Below are 20,275 nucleotides of genomic sequence, written 5' to 3' on the forward strand. Positions count from 1 at the left end.
GGATCTAACAAACTATCACCAACTGGAAGAATTTAGGAAAGGTCAAAAGGGGAGAAGATACTCCAGTCCATATGCCCCACCCGCCTCCCAAGATCCTTCTCACTGGAATCCATCTTGGCTGGGCAATGTGTGCACCACCAGGAAGGACCCTGAGTTAGGGTGACTGGCCGGAGACACCCTATAAACTAAACCTAGCACCATAGAACCCAAGACTGCAAGCCACGTGGCAGAGCAGTCCTCCTGGTTTCCCTTACACTGCTGTTCTCCACCAGGGCACCCCTCCCAATAAAGTCTCTTTTTTTCCAGCACATGTGTCTCCTCAGACAATTCATTTCCAAGTATTAGACAGGAGCCCACTCTCCAGCCCTGGAAGGGATCTCCCTTCCTGCAACAGTTTTATGTGAAACTATATCTTACAGAAATGTCATTAAAATTTCTGGTTTCTAGTTGCACCATTTTTCTGTCTTCTAACTCTGCTGTACATGTTCTCAAACATTTATTGGACCATTTCAAATGGAATTGGGGTGAAAAGACAGAGAGTTAAATGTGTGGATCCAAATCTTAGAGAAATAATGTTTACAAACTTTATGAAGATTCACTTAATGACAAATATTAAAGTGGGATTAACAGTGGGCACTAGGAAAGAGAAATGGTGCCATCCAGTCATTAAGGAAACACAGATAAAATGATTGATGATGTCAAAAATCTCTGCCCGGAGATTTTCTTAAGCAACAGCTCAAGGCACACAGCTTCCCTCCACTGAAGAATAGTTTTCTTCAGAACTTGCTTAGGTGCCTAGCTTAGAAAGAATCTAAGGGTGTTTCTCAAAATTTTTCTAATGTCAATAAGAATGGAAAGATACTGTGCAGTGACATTTTCTCATTCTCCTGCCAAAGGGAGAAGGGAGGCCTCAAGCACAGGTTGAACTTTAAGAGCACCGTAGAGGGGACAGCATGGATGAAGTTGGCTGCCAGAGATGAGGACAGACCAGGCGGCACCTTCTGTGTCCACACCTGACCGGGCACTGTCCATGGACTAATACTTAGTCCTCATGAGCCTGCAAGACAAGTGGTATTAGTTCTGTTTGTTTTTTTTTTTTAACAGATAAGGGACCAGGTTCAAACAGATTAATTCCTCTCACATTTATGTAACAGTTAAGTGGCAGAAGCAAGGGGAAAGGGGTGATTTGCTAAGACAGAAGGAAATGCTGGGCTGAAGAGTGAGACAGGGGTCCCATACCTTAGACACATCTTTGAAATCAGACACGTTTCCTCTGATCTTGCTCTGCAAGTATCAACCAACGAACAACTCTGTAGTTACCTTCTCTGAGCCTTAGTCAAGTCATCTGCAAAATGGGAATAACACCCACGTTGATGGGGTTAAGTGAGATGAGATCAGTGATACCTGTTTCAGAATATTAGTTCTCGTCACCCACTTTTCCCAGCCTAGGAGGGAAAAAGTCCCCCAGGGAATCCTGACCTGCCAAGCTTTGTTGTATAATAATACTTTTTCCTTTCATCCTCAAAGTACTTTCGTATGCATTATCCTAGTCAGTTCTGGTTAGGAAAGTCTAACACCCACTCCACTGTTCTGGCAGATGAAGAAATAGTCTCAGAAGCATTGAGAAATCACCCCAAGGTCATAAGCTCTTGCTGGAACTGGGCTCCAGATCACCTGACATCTGGTTACAGCTACACCTAACAGAGCAGTCCTGAAGCATCTCATTTGCTGAATTACAAAGTACTGTAGCTGTACATCAAAGCCAAAAGTTGCAACAAGCTGCTGTGACAGCAATTTCAGGTTGAGTTTCTATTGACCTGTTAGCTGTCCACCCTGACTGAGGCATCAGCTATCTCACCTATTCTGTGTACAATGTGAGACTTCAATAAAGAGCTGGGTGGGGACCATCCATCAGTGTCACCTGCTGTGTCTGGAGGCTCTCTAGGAGACGGGAGTGGCAGGGGAGCAACTCTGCCCACAAACTATGTGCTGGGAAGCAGGCTATTGTAACATTTGAATCGCCACTCCACGGGGACTAGGCCACCTAACACCACCTCTCAGATAGAAGGAAATAGAAATGAAAACCCCTGTCCCCTTAATCCTGCAAGGAAAACAAAGAATTACCATAAATTAATATAACTAATGTGGAGTAAATCAATAATTATCTATCATTATTTACCTTCTACTGTCAGATTTCTTCATCAACTAAATCTCTCTCTCTCTCTCTCTCTCTCTCTCTCTCACACACACACACACACACACACACACACACAGTCTAACTCAGGTTCAAGTTTGCTGGTGTACATTTATCTTGACTTTCACAGAAAACAAGGCAAATGTTAAATCCTTCTTTTCATTTGGATCCAAATCAATATTTGTTGAGAGCCTTAATACTCGGAGACAAGCTCCAGAGTAATGCTCAGTTAAAATGCTGCACAACCGGCCTCATTTCCATCGCAATATCTTAAGCTCCTGATTGTTAAACCTTCTGTGATGGGAATCCTTTCCTTACTATTCCCCACATGTGCAGGCTGCAAAATTAGCTGCTCCAACATGAGCCACGCTTTATGCCAAGGTGATCTCAGGCTACTGCACACATTACACAGACTTTGCATATCGGGGGAATAAATCTCAATGACCCTAAAATCTTTCCCTCATAATCAGTTTTCTTTCCTATAACTGCATCTCTCTGAGGACTGTCTGGAGTTTTACTGCAACAAATAAGTTAATATAGGAGAGGAAACAGATGGGCTTGACTGCATTCTGGGATTTTTATAAAGCAACTCATTTTGGAAAGTGTAAGTAAGCTTTTGTCTACAAATCCCCCAAAGGCATGAATAAAGAATGGGAATTTGGGTCCCAAAATAACAAGAAGGGACAATACTTATGGTACCAACCCATAAGTGGCCTGAGAATTCAGTCAGTAGCACTGAGGTTCCAAACACTAATCCCAGATGGGCACTATCTCACGTCATGGTCTTGAACACATCAGTGAAATCTCCACATTGGGTTGGAGTTTTCATTTGTGACACAGGTTTGATATTAGAAACATCTATTCAAAGTGAACATGATACTTTTTACTAGCCACTAGAGAATTTTGTGCCTTGTGTCAAAGAAAAGTTTGAGGCTCAGTCTAATTTAAAAATAACAAATTGTCGTCAGTGGACTACTTCCATGACTCAGGATCATCATGAAGGTGGTACCCTGGGAGTGAATTGTGGATTAGACGGGAGAGGAAAAATTCCAAAAATATCCAGACCACTCTGTCTTTTCTGAGAACTACTTAGGCCCATGATGGGCCTCTACATGACTGTACCAGGTGACCATTCTACCCGTACCCCCCGTGTCACACAGACTTGGTATCTGACCAAAGGGAACCTATCCCGAGACTGAAATGGGGTAACTGCATTCTATCTCCTAGAAATTTGGAATTAAAAGTCAGTGGGCCCTGGGACTTCCCTGGTGGTCCAGTGGTTAAGACTCTGAGCTTTCAATGCAGCAAGGCTGGGTTCAATTACTGGTTGGGGAAATAAGATCCCACATGTGGCACAGAAAAAAAAAAAGACAATTGGCCTCATCACACATTGCTAGTTGGGATGCAAAATGATGAAGCCACTGTGGAAAATAGTATGGCAGTTCCTCAGAAAGTTAAACATAAAATTATCATAAGACCTAGCAATTCTGCTCCTCGGTGGAGAATTGAATATATGTACTTGCAAAACCTTGTACACTTATGTTCATAGCAGCATTATTGGTAATAGCTAAAAAGTGGTAACAACTCAAATACCCATTGATTGATGGGTGGATAAACAGATGTGATATTTCCATATGTTAGAATGATATTTAGCCATAAAAGTAAGTGGCAGTACTCTTAAATGCTACAACAAGGATCAACATTAAAATCATAGTGCTAAGTGAAAGAAGTCAGACACAAAAGTCATATGTTATATGATTGCATTTATATGAAATGTTCAGAATAGGCAAAGCCAAAGAGACAGAAAGTAAATTAGTGGTTACCAGAGAATGGGGGGAGGGGATATTTGGGACTAGGTGCTAAGACAAACAGGGTCTCCTTTGGGTGAAGGAAATGTTCAGGAATTAGGTACTGGTAATGACTGGACGACATAATGAATATACTGAAAACCACAGAAGTGAACACTTTAAATGATGAGTCTTACATTATGTGATGTACATTTCAATTTTAAAAAAATACTATATTAAAAATAAACATTGGGATTTAGTCAGGTAGGTATGGGCTGTGATCTGGAAACTTTCTATCACTCAGAGACTGAGGGTACCATTCATGGGGATTTATAGTGAGCCAAACATATTCAAAAGCAGAGACATTACTTTGCCAACAAAGGTTCGTCTAGTCAAGGCTATGGTTTTTCCAGTGGTCATGTATGGATGTGAGAGTTGGACTGTGAAGAAGACTGAGCGCCGAAGAATTGATGCTCTTGAACTGTGGTGTTGGAGAAGACTCTTGAGGGTCCCTTGGACTGCAAGGAGATCCAACCAGTCCATTCTGAAGGAGATCAGCCCTGGGATTTCTTTGGAAGGAATGATGCTAAAGCTGAAACTCCAGTACTTTGGCCACGTCATGCAAAGAGTTGACTCATTGGAAAAGACTCTGATGCCGGGAGGGATTGGGGGCAGGAGGAGAAGGGGACGACAGAGGATGAGATGGCTGGATGGCATCACTGACTCGATGGGCGTGAGTCTCAGTGAACTCCGGGAGTTGGTGATGGACAGGGAGGCCTGGCATCCTGTGATTCATGGGGTCGCAAAGAGTCGGACACAACTAAGCGACTGAGCTGAACTGAACTGAAACACAAGCTCAACAGAGAAAGCTAGTCTGCAAGGGAAACAGAGAAGGAACAGATACTCCAACAGTGGTACAAATGAGGTGACTGGCAGCCGCTGGAGTGAGAAGCTCTCCAAGTCCTAGTGTGGATCTGTGCAAGACCCAGATGAATAGCCTGACCTTGGGAGATACCCCTGTACCTATTTAATAGGCCCCCACTTTTTCTTCTTTAAATTGAAGAAAGTAGGGAAAACCACTAGGCCATTCAGGTATGACCTAAATCAAATCCCTTACGATTATACAGTGCAAGTGACAAAATAGATTCAAGGGATTAGATCTGATAGACACACTGCCTGAAGAACTATGGACAGAGGTTCGTGACATTGTACAGGAGGCAGCGATCAAAACCATCCTCAAGAAAAAGAATTGCAAAAAGACAAAATGGTTGTCTGAGAAGGCCTTACAAATAGTTGAGAAAAGAAGAAAAGCTAAAGGCAAAGGAGTAAAGGGAAGATATGCCCATCCGAATGTAGAGTTCCAAAGAATAGCACAGAGAGATAAGAAAGCCTTCCTAGGAGATCAATGCAAAGAAATAGAGGAAAATAGCAGAATGGGAAAGACTAGAGATCTCTTCAAGAAAATTAGAGATACCAAGGGAACATTTCATGCAAAGATGGGTTCAATAAAGGACAGAAATGGAATGGACCTAACAGAAGCAGAAGATATTAAGAAGAGGTGGCAAGAATACACAGAAGAACTGCACAAAAAAGATCTTCACGACCAAGATAATCACAATGGTGTGATCACTCACCTAGAGCCAGACATCCTGGAATGTGAAGTCAAGTGGGCCTTAGGAAGCATCACTACAAACAAAGCTAGTGGAGCTGATGCAATTCCAGCTGAGCTATTTTAAATCCTAAAAGATGATGCTGTGAAAATGCTGTACTCAATATGCCAGCAAATTTGGAAAACTAGCAGTGGCCACAGGACTGGAAAAGGTCAGTTTTCATTACAGTCCCAAGGAAGGACAATGCCAAAGAATGTTCAAACTACCGCACAATTGCACTCATTTCACAAGCTAGTAAAGTAATGATCAACATTCTCCAAGCTAGGCTTCAACAGTATGTGAACTGAGAATTTCCAGATGTTCAAATTGGATTTAGAAAAGGCAGAGGAACCAGAGATTAAATTGCCAACATCCACTGGATCATACAAAAAGCAAGAGAATTCCAGAAAAACATCTACCTCTGCTTCATTGACTATGCTAATGCCTTTGACTGTGCAGATCACAATAAACTGTGGAAAATTCTGAGAGATGGGAATACCAGACCACCTGACCTGCCTCCTGAGAAATCTGTATGCAGGCAAGAAGCAACAGTTAGAACCAGACATGGAACAACAGACTGGTTCCACATTGGGAAAGGAGTACGTCAAGGCTGTGTATTGTCACCCTGCTTATTTAACTTATATGCAGAGTACATCATGCGAAACGCTGGGTTGGATGAAGCACAAGCTGGAATCAAGATTGTCGGGAGAAATATCAATAACCTCAGATATGGAGATGACATCAAACTTATGGCAGAAAGCAAAGAGGAACTAACGGGCCTCCTGATGAAAGTGAAACAGGAGAGTGAAAAAGCTGGGTTAAAACTCAACATTCATAGATGTATGGATGCAAGAGTGGACCATAAAGAAGGCTGAGTGCTAAAGAATTGATGCTTTTGAACTGTAGTGTTGGAGAAGATTCTTGGGAGTCCCTTGGACTGCAAGGAGATCAAACCAGTCCTTTCTAAAGGAAATCAGTCCTGAATATTCATTGGAAGAACTGATGCTGAAGCTAAAGCTCCAATACTTTCACCACCTGGTGCGAAGAGCTGACTCATTAGAAAAGACCCTGAAGCTGGGAAAGATTGAAGGCAGGAGGAGAAAGGGACAACAGAGGACAAGATGGTTGGATGGCATTACTGCCTCAATGGACATGAGTTTGAGCAAGGTCAGGGAGTTAGTGAAGGACAGGGAAGCCTGGAGTGCTGCAGTCCATGGAGTAGCAAAGAGTTGGACATGGCCGAACGACTGAACAACAGAACTTTACATCAAGCTTGTTTGAGAGGACTTCTGTTACTTGGAACTGAACAATCCTGTCCAAGACAAAGCAAACGGCATGCATGCTAAGTTGCTTAAGTTGTTCTGACTCTTTGCGACCCCACGGAGTGTAACATGCTAGACTCCTCTGTCCATGGGATTCTCCAGGCAAGAATACTGGAGTGGGTTGCCATTTCCTCCCCCAGGGGATCTTCCCCACCCAAGGATGGAACCCACATCTCTTATGTCTCCCACATTAGCAGGCAGGTTCTTTACCACTGGCGCCACCTGGGAAGCCCACGTAAATGGCAACACAGTACAGTATTCCCAAACTTTTTGGCACCAAGGCCCAACTTTGTGGAAGACAATTTTTCCATGCACCAGGGTGGGAAGATGTTGAAATGATTAAAGTGCATTACATTTGCTGTGTACTTTATTTCTGCTACTATTATATCAGCTCTATCTCAGATCATCAGGCACTAGATTCTGGAGTTCGGGGGCCCCTGAGTGAAAGCATTCATCCCTCTCCCCACCCCACCAAGATGGTAAAAGCACTTCCGGTTTCTCAGACACCCACGTGAAAACAGAAATACCGTGAAGTACAAAATACCCAATTCTACTTGAAGAAAGGAAAGCTCACTTTCACTTGGTCAGCTCACTTTCATTTAAAAAGCTCTGAGGCCCAAACATAGCAGGAGCTTAGAGGAACATACGTCTAACCCAAGGGGCAGGGGGTATGAAAGACACAGTGAATACCAGTCTCACCCAACTCCTCAGTCAGGGCTTGAAGGAAGTCCCGCTCCAGGGCAACTACCAACTGCCCAGAGAACCCTTCTCAAGTTTTCTCCCTCTACCCCACTTTCCTGAGGGTATCCTTGTTTTCCACTGAAGGCCTAAGTGGTAAATGTTAGGACGGACGTTGGTCAAATCTAGTAGAGAGGATTGCACCATTCCCATGTCTGTCTTTTTAAAAACTCTACCTATTTTAGCTTTTCTCCCAAAGTATAAAGTAATGTGATCTACAAGAGGAGACAGGCTTGTTGAACACCCTTTCTAATAGCATCCATGAAAATTAACTTTCATTGATTTGCTATTAAAATTCTACATCCATAACTACTTTGTATAATGATTTACTCGGTAAGGCTGATTTTGAGTCATGAGCTGGCAGGTGCATAGGTACATTTATAACAGAGAATTCAATCTTTTTAAGGATGCCAGAGATGCCTAAACTCAGCATTACTGTTCACCTCAAGGCTCCTGAAGATTGGAATCTCAACATCTCCCAGAGATGCGGTTTACGGAAACTAGGCTTGCAAAATCAGAATGTTGCCTGTGAGGTCATTGGACCTTGGGCTAAATCTAATTTGAATAATTACATTTCATTCCATCTTGAGTTAGTAGAGGCCCCTGATTAATAATCAGCATTTGATACATGCCAGTGAAGTGTTTGCTGCTATATATAGACAGAGTTAACAATCTAATTAACTATAGGAACTGGCAAGATGAAAACTCCATTCAGGGAGAAAGATAGATGACAGTATTTTTAAGGTCTGTGAGCACTGAGCTGTCCCTGACCCTAATCCATTAGCAGTTATTGTCAAAGGTCACTCTGTTAGCCCTCATTTTTAAAACCTCCTTCCAAAAGCTGTCACCTTTTCTTCCTGAGGGCAGGCATTTCAGCAATAAATATTCCATAATGATCCTATAGAACCTTGAGGTGCCTAAGGGATAAAACGTGACTGGAGAAGCATATGTCACTGTCCAACAATTCTAGACACTGATAGTTCCTAGCCCTTGGACTTGCTGTCCTCAGTATTGTTGTTCAGTCGCTCAGTCATGTCCAGCTCTTTGCAGCCTCATGAACTACAGCACGCTGGGCTTCCCTGGCCTTCTCTATCTTCCAGAGTTTGCTCAGACTCATGTCCATTAAGTCGGTGATGCCATCCAACATCTCATCCTCCATCACTCCCTTCTCCTCCTGCCCTCAATCCTTCCTGGCATCAGGATCTTTTCCAATGAGTTGGCTTTTTGCATCAGGTGGCCAAAATATTGAAGCTTCAGGGCCCAACCTCTGGTGGCCAGGCAGGGACAATTCTGCCATTGCTTTTTTCATATCAGTGCTTGGCTCTCATGGATTTTCTTTCTTCTACCCAGTTGTAATGAAGTAAAATCCAGCATAGGACAAACCTCCTGAAAAAAGTGCGTTCTGGGGCCTTTGCCTGGTGATCCAGTGGTTAAGACTCAGCCTTTCAATGCAGGGGACACAAATTGGATCCCTGGTAGAGAAACTAATATTCCCACATGCCTTGGGGCTACTGAGCCCATGAGCCATCTAGGGAGGCCGAGCAACACAAATAGAGAGAACCCCTATGCTGCAATTACAAAGCCCGTGTGCTCCGGAGCCCTCTTACCACATGGAAGAGTCCCCAGAACACAATGAAAGATCCTGGGTGCTGCAACAAAGATATGACACAGCCACAAAAAAATAAATAACTTTTTAAAGAGTGTTTCTATTAAGTGATTTCTGGTCTAAAGTTCACAATCTGATTTCCATCTGAGGGTATCTAAATTTGGCCTATTACATAATTAAAATGAGCATTTTGCCAAGAGTAGGATTACCATCCTTTTTTTTTTTCTTTCATGTTTAATTTGCAATAATGTGCCTCCTTTTCCCCATCTTACTTCCCAACAAAGGATTCCTGAGCCTTGGGTACCAAGCCAATATGCTGCGGCTTCACAATTAAGCCAATCCCTGACCTTTATAGAATGTTTTAAAACTAGGGTCTTGGTTTTTCACAAAATAACTAAATGCATATATCACCCTAGTGGGCCCAGGGCCTGGGGTCCACCTTTACCTTTGACCTTAGACTATATTTCTCTCCTTTCTTATTATCAAAGCTCTTTACTGAGTGGTACACGTGTGGTGCATTGGCCCCTGCCTTCACTGCTGCGTCAAATGCCCCCAGTGGTGTCCTAATGACAAAATCTCATTTCCATGGCTTTATGGAGGCACCTGCTACCAGTGAGCACCTTTTGCAGTCTTGTAATTCTCTCCTCCCTTGGTTCAAGTAACATTCTTTTGATTTCCATTAACTTTGGTGATAGAGTTGCCAGATATAGCAAATAAAACTACAGGATAGCCAGTTAACTTTGGTTTCAGATAAATATGCATGGGATGTATTTATACTGAACTGTTATTTGGTGGTTGACTGAAACTTGAACTTTACTGTGGGTCCTGTACTTTACCCGACAACACTACATGGTGATTTTTCTTTGCCTTTTTCCATCCAGGCTTCAGTCTGTTCCTATCATTTCTTTCATGTTCACTAGCCCCTCAGTGAAGGTACCTACTCTACCAGGCTCAACCATCATATCCCTTCTGGATTACCTCTCTCCTTCCTCTGAACTCCTTAAACATATTTAGCAATTTGCTATGCTTCCCTGTTACATACATCTCTTCTGTTGTCTTAAACTATAATTTGAATCTTTCATGTGTTCATTATTTATTGCTTACATGATTTTAGATTCCTAGAGGTCAGAATTCTTCTTTGTATACCAAGGCCTGCAGCATAGCTTCCGTGGGTAGACTTGTCAACAAATGTATAAAATTCCCAACCCTTGGCCTCTCCTCATCAAACTAACCCCTTCCTGGGGCCTCCCTAATGGTCCAGTGGTTAAGATGCCACACTTCCAATGCAAAGAGTGCAGCTTCAATCGCTGGTCAGGGAACTAAAATCCCACATGCTGATTGATGCAGCCAGGAAAATTAAAAAATAAAATAAATAACCCCTCTCCTTTCTATACAGTGCTGCCTGGAAATCCTACCATTATGTTCCCTCAGGCCTTCCACTCCCCTGGGTGTCGCACCTCTTCATAATTCCAGCTCTTCCCCTCCTCGCTCTGAGCTGACGGCCTTTCTTCCTACCTTGCTGGGATAATAGAAACATTCAGAGAATACGTGCACAGGCTCTCATTTGTGTGACAAGCAACCTACCAGAGTCTGTCCCCACATATTCTGCCTTCCCCCTGTGACAATGACTCTGTTCTTCGCTCCTTTCCAAAACAAACCTCTCCCTTTTTCAGTGGATCTCACCTCCCTCCTCCCCAACTCAAGGACATCACTGCAGCAATTCTCTCTTCTCTCCTTAATACAGCCAATGTTCTCCTTTCTGTATGACTGTTACCATTAACTTGCACTAGGATTTCACCTCTTCGTGTAATAGGTAAACAGACAAACCAACCTCCGCATCCCTTGACATCAAATTACTCTCCAGCTACCACACTAGTTTTTGCTTGCTGTACAGCAAAATTCCTCCAAAGGGCCTGTATTTTCTGTCTCCAGTTCCCCTCCTACTATTTTCCCCTAAAGCCACTGTAATCAGGATTTGGTCTCACCCACATCTAAACTGGTTTTCTCAGGTGGCACTGCGCTATTCTTTGTCACTCAGTCGTGTCCAGCTCTTTACGACCCCATGGACTCTAGTCTGCCAGGCTCCTCTGTCCATGGGGATTCTCCAGGCAAGAATACTGGAGTGGGTTGCCATGCCCTCCTCTAGGGGACCTTCTCAACCCAGGGATCAAACCCAGGTCTCCCGCATTGCAGGCAGATTCTTTATCATCTGAGCCACCAGGGAAGCCCAAGAATACTGGAGTGGGTAGCCTATCCCTTCTCCAGGGGAACTTCCCGACCCAGAAATCAAATCGGGGTCTCGTGCAATGGCAGGCAGATTCTTTACCAGCTGAGTTATCAGGGAAGCATGAGCGGTAAAGAATCTGACTGCCAGTGAAGGAGACATAAGAGACATCATTTCTCCATCATTCAAATAGTAATGGCAGTCGCTGTTCCCTTCTTGCCATCTCCCGCACACACAGTGGGGTGTTGCTCCAGGAACTTGCTTCAGGTATATGAGATTCCCTCCATCCAATGAACCAAAAGTGTCTCTGCCACTGACCCTGAGCTCTTTTCTCTGTCTCAAGGTTGGGCAACTGCAATGCATACAGGCCTGTAGGGTGCAACACACAGGCTGCCGTAAGTATTGCAAACTAGGCATCTTCAAACAACAGAAGTGTGTTCTATAACAGTTCTGAAGACTAGAAGTTTGAAACCAAGGTGCTAGCAGGGCCATGCTCCCTCTGAAGGCCCTAAGACTCTTTCCTTGCCTCCTACTAGCTTCTGGTGTTTTCCTGCAATCCTTAGCATTCCTTGGCTTGTAGAAACATCACTCCAATCTCTGCCTCCATCAGCACATGGCATTCTCCCTCCATGTCTGTGTGTTTGTGTTTAAATTCTCTCTTCTAATAAGGACACAAGTCATTGGAGTAGGGCTCACTCTATCCTTCAATGACTTCATCATAACTTGATTACCTCTGCAAAGACCCTATATCAAATTTAGACAACTTTTGCAGGTACCAAGGGTTAAGACTTGAACATCTTTTGGAGGATACAATTCAACCCACAGCAGTATTTAAAGGGCCTAGAAACATCTTTCAAAGAGCATGCCAGGGAGGTAGTTAACATCGTTGGAAAGTATGCATGCCCAAAGACAGTCCAGCTGCGCATGGATCAGACACCGGGCAGAGTGCCTCTTGCAACTGGCAAACACAAAACCTAAAGGCATGAAATCGTCACCACAGCAGAGAAGGCTTTGGCAAAATGCCCTCGTTTCTCTGAGAGGCAGATTGATTCATAAAGTAATCTACCTTAATCAGCATTATATAATCCCGCAAAAGGACGTGCCGTGAAAGCAATGATGCAAGCCGGGCGGCGCTCAAGGAGGACTCTTGCCCTACATTGTTATGCGGTGCTGCTGCGCAGCTGGCGCACCTTTCAGCCCGCTCTGCCTCTAGCACCTCGCCCCAGCAACTAACCCAGTTTAGTCAGACCTTCCAATGTTAAGGAAGCTTCTATATTTAGACCGTGTTCCCTGCCTGAGGATGAACTGTACTGGCTGCAGTGTCACACCTTAACACAGCTCTGCTCCTGTCCTCTGTGCTCGCTGGGGGAATCAGCAGCCTGCCCTGGCATGTGGACTTAAGGTACTTTTAAAGCTAGAGAGACCCCCCAAAAACTCACTTAATTCCACTCTTTATTTCAACAGCATCCACATGCAGACTTTGGACCTGCTACCTGGGTTTGAATCAGAGTCTCAACAATCCCTAGCTGTGTGCCTTTGCCTCTATTCCTTAACCTCTCTGAGCCTTAATTTTTCTCATCTGTAAAAATGAAGACAGTAGTAATAATATTTACCTGAAAACATTTTTAGAAGAGTAAATAGGTCCATGGCTACCCAGGTGGCTCAGTGGTAAAGAATCTGCCCACCAATGCAGGAGCCGTAGAAGACGCGGGTTAGATCCCTGGGTCAGAAAGATCCCCTGGAGAAGGAAACAGCAACCCATTCCAGTATTCTTGCCCGGAGAACCCCATGGAGAGAGGAGCCTGGAGGGCTGTAGTTCACTGGGTCACAAAAGAGCCGGACACAACCGAGCAACTAAACTACAAAGTACTTAAAGTAGTGCCTGGCACACAGTAAATACAAAAGAAAATTTAGCCATTACTGTTTCCATCATGTCAGATGAGCACAATCAAGCCCAGAGACATGATGTGAGCTTCCCAGGTTACCCAGCAATCTAGTGCACAGTCACAGTCGGAGTTGGTCTGCTGGGGCAATACCCTCTCATTTGGTCCACAGTTAGCAGACTTAAAGTAGCCCTTTGAGATGGATAAGAAAGGTAGAAGCCATGCCTCACCAGCTCTACTGCTCTGTCTTTAATTTGTTTCCCAGGTTACCTGATTGTGAAAGTCAGGAGATGGGCCCTGGGGGGTGAAATAATAATAAAAACAGCAAGTTAGATTGGAGGGGTGTGAGATTAAAGGCTAGAGAACCACTTGGTGCCCATTATGGTAGGCCAGCTGGTAAATAATTAGATGGGAAGGGAAGAAAGAATGGGGAAATAGTTTATTTTAAAAAATCATAATAAACTAGGTGGCTCATTACCACCAAAAGTATAAGGCAAGCAAGAGAAAGTGTAAACATCTTCCTGGACAAGACCATGATGAAGGACTCTAGGCAGATAAGATTGGTTTGGTAAAAATGTGTGATTGCTTCAGCTTGTTAGAAGTTACATAGAGAAACTGAACTGCTGAGGTACCCAGGTAGAATCTCCTCAGATTTCAGCAACTATTTAAATCATATGAGGAATGAGCAGGAAGAGACTGTAGGAGGATTTATTCCTTCACTCTGCATCTAAACAAGCCCAAGAAAATACCCTGACCTTAGCATAGGAGAGCCTTGTAAGGTACAAATGCATTTTTCTCAGGAAAAGAAAGAAAATTAATAATTTAAAATTTTCTCTGAGTTTCAGGCAAGTCAATTCATCTCATCACATTCTTGGGCCCTGCATGAGACCTCAAATGATAAAGGGGTTAAGGAAGTGTGTTCCCACTTTAGAGAGGAAGAAATGTTGATAGAACGTTGTAAATTGTTGGATGTAGGGATAAAGGGAAATGAGGCCTTGAGGATGATGCCCGGATGGAGGACACCTCCCTGAGTTTGGAATAAATAAAGCACTTCCACATCTAGTTCTCATCTCCCCAAAGTACCTTTAAAGACGTAATCACAATAACAAACGTTTGTTTCTCATACCTCCTTTCTTTAATCCTCAAAAGATCTCTACTTAAATAGACTAATTCTTTATTTTGCAGATGAAAGAATCAAGATCAAAAAGGTCACAGAATTGTTTATTTGATTTTTTTTTTTTTTTAATTTTTGGCCACATCACGTGGCATGTAGGATCCCAGTTCCCTGACCAGGGATCAAACCCACACCACTTGCAAAGGAAGCACAGAGCCTTAACCACTGAACCACCAGGGAAGTCCTAGGACCCTGGTTTTGTGATACCACATCTCCTGACTCTGGGTGATGCGATGCGTTTTGTGGGGAAGGAGAACCAAATGTGGCAGTAACTGAGGAAGCTACACTTGAAAACTTCAGCTTACCTAGCTGTCAGGGCCAAGAGAACATTCTAGCTTTACACTCAGAAGGCGGGCGTCTGGAAAATCCTGATGCAAATTCATTCATTCATTTGTACATTCAGAGATGCTTCTTGAGTGCCTGCTATTGCCGGGCTGGTCCTGTTCTAAATGCTAAAGATGACAGCCAAGGACAACACAGACAAGGCCCCAGTGCTCTGGTTCCTAGATGGAGAAACAAATAAATAAACAAGTAAATAAGATCTTCAGACAGCGTTACAATGAAAGTAAATCTGAGGCAATTGTTACAGGGGCTTTGAGAGGGTGTTTAGGAACGTGACGGGAGTGGGCCAGTGAACACACCCTCCCTCATCTACATAGCACCAGAAAGTTTTGTGCAGGAAAGAAATCAGTCTGGCTGAGATCTGGGTAAAGCACTTGCCAGGCTAAGAGAAGGACAGATACAGAGACTGAGGCTCAGCCAAGTCAGAGCTGAGGAAGGACGGTAGCAGATGAGGCTGGAGAGGTGGGCAGGGGCCAGTCTACGTAGGCAGACTACATCTGGTATGCTCAGAAGTTTAGATTTTATTCCAGATTAAAAAGAGAACCAGTGGAGAATTTCAAGTGAAAGAATGAATAGCATCATTTGCTATCTGATTTGTTAAGAATGGATTCCTCTAGTTGCCATGTGGAGAATGGATTGTAGGGCAGCATAAATGACAGATGGGAGACCAGTTAGGGCTTTCTATAGCCTAAAATAAGACATGAAGTGGCTTGGATTAGGGTGAAAGCGGTGAAAATGGAAAGAAGTGGATGGATATGGCATATCCCTTTTTTGAGCAGAGTTAATGGACTAGATGTGGACAGTAAAAGAAAAAAGGGACTCAAGCAAAAATAATTCACAGAGCTAAGTCCTTGGTGTCTATTCTGGTAAAAGAGAACACCGTTAAGCCTAGGCAATGGATGTAGTAAATTGATGCAACCAAGGCAGTATAGAGGATTAGGAAGGATGCAGGCTTTGGAAATTTAAATTCAAGTTCTGGTTTCATCACAAAAACAAATTTTCCTATGTTCCTGAGCATATACTTCCCTCATGTATAAAATGATAACGATCATGCCTTGTCTTGTAGGATTGTTGCTAGATAATTGAAAAATACTTAACATAGTTTTGCTTTAGTCTCTAAGGCATGTCCAACTCTTTGTGACCCCATGGAGAGTAGCCGTGGGATTTTCCAGACAAGAATACTGGAGTGCGTTGCCATTTCCTCCTCCAGGGGATCTTCCCAGCCCAGGGATGGAACCTGCATCTCGTGCACTGGCAGGCAGATTCTTTACCACTGAGCGACCAGGGAAGCCCACTTAACACAGTAGTGACAAATAATGCTAGAGTACCATTATTCATTTCATTAAGAAGTACTGCTAGGAAAGCGAACTGTCACCTTTTCTGCTTAGCTTCTTATTAAATACCTAATCACATCATCCTCTTGGGTCTGAAAGCAGCATCTCCTTGAGTTGGGTCCACAGAAGAAAGATCACCGCTCTCTGGGTATTCACCTTATGGCAATAGGCACAAGGTTTCTGGGTTTGCCCCAGGCATCCTTGCCAGGGATATCTGGCAAGTAAGACATTTTCATAGGCCACCCCTGGCCAACACTGCTTAAGCCAACTAGGATTTCCTTGACTATACCTGACATACTCAGAAGCACTACTCAATGTCTATGCTATATAATACATAATAAAACTTGGTTATTCATGGATGGAGTCATACTGTGATATAGTTGCACTAGTCATCTGCTGTATCAGCATCTTTGAAAAAAATTTTTAGCCATGACCTATAGTAAGAAATACATAATTAAGGAAACAGTGTGTAATGGGACAAACCAGCATGAAACAGCCTTTATTCTTACTACACGTGATGCACTCTGAATATTTCCTGTTCCCACCATGACTTTTGTTTCAACTTCTGGTCACAACCCATTAAATTGATTTCATAACCTATTGATGGGTCATGACTCACAGTTTGAAAAGTTATGCCAGAGGGCTGCAGCAGATTGTTCTATAGCTGAGTATGTATTCATTTCTCTAAACCTCCTTTTCCAGAAAGTTTGTTTCTCTAGGCTGTGTGGTTTGCTATGATTTTCATGTATTTGAACTCTACATCTGTAAAAGGCATTTACTGCTTGTAATTTTTCAAAGGCTGCGTCTAACTGAAGAGTTAGGCCATCTGTTAAGACCTATTTATTGCTTTTTAGATGAAAAAAAAGCAAATTAGGAATTCCAGGCTTACACTAACCAGGACTTTTTTTTTTCCTTTTGTAAAAACCTTCCATCTGTCTGCCCTCTTTTGGACATAACTCAAATAGGAGCATGCATCTCATCAAATCAAATGTGGGCACTGTCAAAAAGCTGTCAAAATATCACGCCAGTTGCTTTATTTTTTTTTTTAAGGAGAATTCAAATCAGATTTAACGTAAAGAGTTGTTTGTTTTGTTGTTTTTCATTCCATCCATTATAGAACATGGACCTCCGTGTGTTGCTTGTAAGAATAAACAGTAGCCTTCCAGGGGCAGTCCCAAGGTACACTAAGATAAATCGGGATGACACAGTTCTGCTGGGACGAAGATGAGTAGTGGAGAAACAAACCACTGGAGGAGCTAGGGTAGACCATAGCTCTAGCTCTGAGCCCCATTACACTGGGAATGCCAGAGAGGGGGAAATTATCCCATCTGACTTGCTTTACTCCCTCTCACAGAGCCTAGCTCAGAGGAATTCAATACCTCCAACTCCCATCCTCTGGCAAGTCGTTTAATCTTTGGCTAGTTCTCTTTCTTGATCTAACCTTAAGATTTAAATTAATAGCTGTCTATCCCCCAAAAGATCTTCTAAGAATAATCAGGAATTAAAGAGTGCAGGGTTAATAGATAGAGGGACCAAGAAGTCATGCCCAGTTATCAGATGACAGAGCCTGAAGCCCCTTGGAGCGATCTCCCTCTCTTCCTCCCCAAGATGGGTGTCTCAGGACTGTGTGCTCAGGACCAGCACCCTACCAGCACCACAGATGCCACACCTGGAGGGGAGGCTGGTGATCTGCAATGGTTAAGAGTGATGACACTGAAGTCAAGCAGACCCTTCTGTTCAAATTCTGACCTTACCATTAAGATCTGTATGACCTTGAAAATAATCACATAATCTCTCCTTGTTATAGGATTAAACGAGAATAAATTATATAGAGCAGGTAACACTCTAGCAAAAAGGAAACCCTCAAATAGCAGATGCTAATATTGTTTTTGTTATGGTTACAGTTATGAAAGGAAGAAACTTAAATATGAACAGCTGACTCATTGGAAAAGACCCTGATGCTGGGAAAGATTGAAGACAGAAGGAGAAGAAAGTGACAGAGGATGAGATAATTGGATGGCATCACCAATTCAATGGACATGAACTTGGGCAAACTCTGGGAGATGAAGGACAAGGAAGCCTGGCGTGCTGCTATCCATGGGGTTGCAAAGAGTCAGACACGACTTGGTGACTGAACAACAACGACAATAGGTAAAGAGCAATCAAAATGTGGAGAAATCTGTAAAAAAAAAGAGAGAGAGCGAAGGCATGCTTATGATGAATATGATAAGACCAAATGCTTCAATTTGAAAAGCAATGACATAATACAAGAGATTGAAGCTGAAAAAGTAAAGCTGGAAAATTATTTTGAATGGAATATTTAAGAATTGCTTCCCTGAATCAGCCTAATTAATGTCTTGGGGGTTGGGCCTTATTTAATCATGTATATATCTTGTTACCTGATCATAAGGGTTTATTAAAGCAGAAGTTTAGTTTTGAATTTCCCTTCACATAATTTTCATCTCTTTTTGCCACATTCTTTCTGAAGAGTCCTCCACTAGAAAGCTAATTTTCGTTTACTCAAAACATGCTTATGATGGACCCTAACACATCTTTCCCACTAATCCTTTATTATTCTGTGATGTTAACTCTTCTGTGGTTCTAATCAGTGTCCCTCTTCAGTAGAACTTGGGTGTCCTGTATGTATATCTGAAATAAGAAGTAATTAAAGGGGGTTGGGGCAGGGGATCTTCAAGTTTGAAGACTTTGATAGAGTAGAAATAATTATGACAACATTTTGGTTGGGTTTTAACAGCATTTCTTTACTTTTAGCATTTAGTATTACCTGTTTACTTGGTCTTCCCCCTTCATAAATAAGAATCTTGTCTCTAGTTTTCAGTTCAGTTCAGTAACTCTACTAATGACATCTGACAGGGTTCTTCTCAATGAAGGGTTTCTAAAATACGTCTCTTAACTACCTAGGCAAGACTACCTTTCCATCCCAAATCAATCCACTTGTAGAATACATGTATTTATGGAAAATGAAATATATTTAGTTTACTTTTCCTGTGCTTTATTTTAGTATTCCAGAAATTCTTTATCCTCATTTCTTATTGGTCAGCATTTGGTCATGGTTGCCCAGACTATCCATCAAGTAACTAACTAATGACAAATAAGCAAAATGTGCCAAGGAAACTAATTTCAAGAAACCCTGCTATTTAAGATAATTTGTTTGTAAAATAAGTATTGCCTTGTAATGTAGATAAACTTCTAATTTATCTAGAACTTGTGTTTAGACTTCTGTAGAACACTGTTCTATCCCTGGGTTGGGAAGATCCCCTGGAGGAGGGCGTGGCAACCCACTCTAGTAGTCTTGCCTGGAGAATCCCATGGACAGAGGAGCCTGGGGGGCTACAGTCCATGGGGTCACAAAGAGTCAGGCATGACTAAAGTGACTGAGCATGAGCGTGAAAGCACTTTTCTTAAAGTGAAATCTCAAAGGTACACCATAGAAGTAAAGCAAGCCCACATTAGAATTCCAGTTAAGGGGATTTCCCTGTGGTCCAGTGGCTAAGACTCTGAGTTTCCTATGGAGGGGGCATGGGCTTGATCCCTGGTCAGCGAACTAAAATCCCACATGCCATACAATATGGCCAAAAAAGGGAATTAAAAAAAAAAAAAACAGTAGTAAAAAATCCCAGTTAATGTCTCTTATGTGTAGTCTTGGGCAAGGTACTTAGCTTATCAAAACCTCAGTTTCCATATCTGTTAATGGCAGTGATAATGTATACCTTGACTGTCGTAAGGATTAAAACAGATAATTAACACAACATTGTAACACAAAATTGTATGCTTCAATTTTTTAAAAATGTGATGATGTACCTGGCCCATAGTAGCCATTTAATAAAGGCTAGCTATTTTCTATTAGAAAGTCTGGTTATAATAATAAGAGACTGAGGAGCTGAAGAATTAGGCAAGCAGGAAAATGATTTTTAAATGGAATATTTAGGAAGAACTACTTCCATGAATCAGCCTCAGTGGTGCTAGGTCATCTTAGACTAAGCAACCAACCACTGTGTATC

At 42.6% G+C, this 20,275-nt stretch overlaps 2 long non-coding RNA genes across 2 annotated transcripts; one reads left to right on the plus strand and one right to left on the minus strand.

Annotated features, from left to right (window-relative positions):
- Window positions 1–390: 390 nt before the first annotated feature.
- Window positions 391–13,530, minus strand: LOC129620647 (uncharacterized). Its single transcript, XR_008698635.1, has 3 exons — window positions 13,134–13,530; window positions 1,240–1,345; window positions 391–1,057 (listed from the first exon to the last, which is right to left on the minus strand). It is a non-coding gene; the product is annotated as an uncharacterized LOC129620647 (long non-coding RNA).
- Window positions 12,593–18,356, plus strand: LOC129620646 (uncharacterized). Its single transcript, XR_008698634.1, has 2 exons — window positions 12,593–12,922; window positions 18,158–18,356. It is a non-coding gene; the product is annotated as an uncharacterized LOC129620646 (long non-coding RNA).
- The last annotated feature ends 1,919 nt before the right edge of the window (window positions 18,357–20,275 follow it).

This window comes from Bubalus kerabau, chromosome 10, assembly GCF_029407905.1.
Source record: "Bubalus kerabau isolate K-KA32 ecotype Philippines breed swamp buffalo chromosome 10, PCC_UOA_SB_1v2, whole genome shotgun sequence".
NCBI classification, from domain to species: Eukaryota; Metazoa; Chordata; class Mammalia; order Artiodactyla; family Bovidae; genus Bubalus; species Bubalus kerabau.